We start from the raw sequence: 3299 nt of genomic DNA, 5'->3' as shown, positions 1-3299 counted from the left end.
CATTTCCAAAGCCTGCCCATCTTCCAACATGGAGTGTAGGTCTACTTCCAGCTCATTTGCCTCAGTCACTTTATCTTGTTTCTGGACATGTGCAGATATGGTCATCTGCTTCTGTTTTTTGGGCATATTCAGGGTTTATCTGTGGCCTTAATACTTAGATGGGTGTGCATTTTGGTATTTTTTATGCTTTCTGATTGCCTCCAGGTAAATGTGATCAGGAAATGGGCTTCTCTTTTCATTCTTCTTCTTATGAAATTTCAAGATGCCAGTGGTGACCATTGTTACATAACTTAGGATTTAAATTTTCAGCCTATTTCCTATTTTGTCTGCTTGTCCCACTCCAGAATCCCTGTTCAGGCCTTTTTTCTAATTATAAGCAGTTCAGAGCCAGATTGGCCATTTGGTTTTAAGTGGAAATTGTCTCTTTAAATTTTGAGGAGATCTGTGTGCATGCATAGCAGAACCCTCCAAGGGTGGTGCTGGGTTGTCCACTAGCTAATGCACCCTTATAGTTACCAGAACATAGGTACACAGACAGCAAGGGACCAATGAACAGCTACCAAAAGAAAAGAATGTTCACACTTGTATTTTTGCGGCTCTGTCAGGCGTCCGTGGCCACTCCTATCCTTACCCTGCTTGGCCCCACACAAGATGGCGGCTCCTGGAGCAGCTGAGTATCCAAAACCAGAAAGCAATGGATTTCTTGTTTCTGCCACAAACTCCCCTAGCTCTAAGCCTTCCAACCGTCTAAATATTACTTTATATGTGGTTCAGAGTTTTGGGACTATCCCCTGAGCCCACTTGGTCCTGTATTCTGTGTGGTTGCAGGAGGAGTTTCTCACTGCACTTCCACCATATTCTCACTGCACTTCCGCCATCTTGTTTGTTCTCTCAAACCCAGAACTTTCTCTCTAATGGTTCTTTTGGAAGCCCATGGCACCTTCAATACTCTTCTCCAACTCCATAATTCAAAAGCATCAATTCTTCCAAGGTCTTCCTTATTCACTGTCCAGTTCTCAAATGCATATGAGGTTATTGAAAACACCATGGCTTGGGTCATGAGCACCTTAGTCCTCAAACTGACATCCTTGCTTTTCAATGCTTTAAAATGTTCTTATGCAGAAGATTTGCTTAAAGCAATATGTTGTTTGATTTCTTGACTGCTGTTCCCATGAGTGTGGATAGTTGATCTAAGAAGAATGAAGTACTAGACAATTTGAACCTTCTCTCCGTTGATAAGAATGTTGTTTATTGGTCCAGTGGTGAAGATTTTTGTTTTCTTTACATTGAGATGTAATCCATACTGAAGGTCGTTGTCTGTGGTCTTCATCAGTAAATGTTTTAAGTCCTCTTCAGTTTCAGCAAGGTGCTCTGGTAGTGTAGTGGTTAAGAATTGGGTTGCTAACCTCATGGTCAGCAGTTCAAAACTACCAGCAGTTACATGAGAGAAAGATGAGTCTGTAATGGTTTACAGACTTGGAAACCCTGTGCAGGGTCGCTATGGGTCAGAACTGACCTGACGACACTTAACAAGAAAAACAACACTTTCAGCAAGTAGGGTCGTATCATCTGCATATCACAGGTTGTTAATGATTCTTCCTCCAGTCCTGATGCCAAGTTTTTCTTCATAGAACCCAGCTTCTTTGATTATTTGCTCAGCATACTGGTTGAATAAGTATGGTGGAAGAATACAACTTTGTTGCACACCTTTTTTAATTTTAAACCATTCAGTGTGCCCATGTTCTCTTCAAACAACTGCTTCTTGATCCAGATCCAGAGTCTTCATGAGCACAATTAAGTGTTCCAGAATACTCATACTTTGCAACGTTATCCATAGCTTGTCAGGATCCACATAATTGAAAGCTTTCGAGTAGTCAATAAAGTACAGGTAAACATCTTGCTGATATTGTCTACTTTCAGACAAGATCCATCAGACATCAACAATGATATCCCTCATTCCTCATCTTCTTCTGAAACCGGTTTGAACTTCTGTAAGTTCTCTGTCAATGTATGATTCTAGCCATTTCTGTATTACCTTTAGCATAACTTTACTCACATGGACTATCAAAGACATTGTCTGATGATTTCCGCATTCCATTGGGTCAACTCTCTTTGGAGTGGGCACAAATATAGATCTCTTACAATCAGTCAGCCAGATAGTTGTCTTCCACATTTCTTGGCAGAGATGAGTGAGAGCCTCCTGTGCCACTTTACTTTCTTGAAAGATTTCAATTTTTATTCCATCAATTCCTAGTGCATTGTTCTTTACCAATTCCTTCAATGAAATTTGGACTTCCTCCCTAAGTATTATTGGCTCTTGATCGTATGCTACCTCTTGAAATTGTTGAACATTTACCATTTCCTTTTGGTACAGTGACTCTATGTATTCCTTCCATCTTCATTGATGCTTTCTGCATCATTCAATAATTTGCCCAGTGAATGTTTAAGTAATGAAAGTTGAGGATTTAATTTTTCATCAGTTCCCCCAGCTTGAGAAATGCTGAGCGTGTTCTTTCATTTTGGTTTTCTGATTCCAGATCTTTGCACATTTTGTTGTAATATTTGTCTTTATTTTTTCAAACTGATCTTTCAAATTTTCTGTTCAGCTCTTGGACCTCCTCATTTCTTCCATATATTTTAGCATCTCTACGTGGGAAGGCAAGTTTCAGTGTCTCTTCTGACACCCATTTTGGCCTTTTGTTCTTTTTTTTTTCTTCTCAATGACTTTTTGCTTTCTTCATGTATGTTGTTCTTGATGTCATCCCATAACTCTTCTGGTCTTCATTCTTTAGTGTTTAAATTTACTAAATCTTTTCTTCACATGACCTCTAAATTCAGTTGGGATGTATTCAAGGGGTCATGTTTGGCTCTCGTGGACTTGTTTTCCTTTTCTTCAGCTTCAGTTTGAATTTGCATATGAGTAATTGATGGTCAGTTACAGAGTCTGACCCTGGCCCATGCAACCTTCAGTTGCTGACAGTTGTTGGTGTCAGGTGCCATCAAGTTGGAACTGACTCTTATTAACACCATGCACAGCAGAATGAAACAATGTCTGATCCTGGGCCAACCTTACTACTGCTACCACACTTGAGTTCATCAATGCTGCCACTTGGCCAATTCATTTTGTTGGGGGTCTTCCTCTTTTTCTCCTTCCCTCCATCTTACCAAGAATGACATCCTTCTCCAGCTACAGTTCTCTCCTGACAATATGTCCAAAGTACAAGGGATGAAGTTTAGCCATCTTGGCCTGAAAGAGCACTCTGGCTGTACTTCTTCTAAAACAGATCTATTGGTTCTTT

This window comes from Chrysochloris asiatica, unplaced genomic scaffold (genome assembly GCF_000296735.1).
Source record: "Chrysochloris asiatica unplaced genomic scaffold, ChrAsi1.0 scaffold00443, whole genome shotgun sequence".
Classification (NCBI taxonomy): Eukaryota; Metazoa; Chordata; class Mammalia; order Afrosoricida; family Chrysochloridae; genus Chrysochloris; species Chrysochloris asiatica.
Note: the sequence above shows the minus strand (reverse complement) of the source record.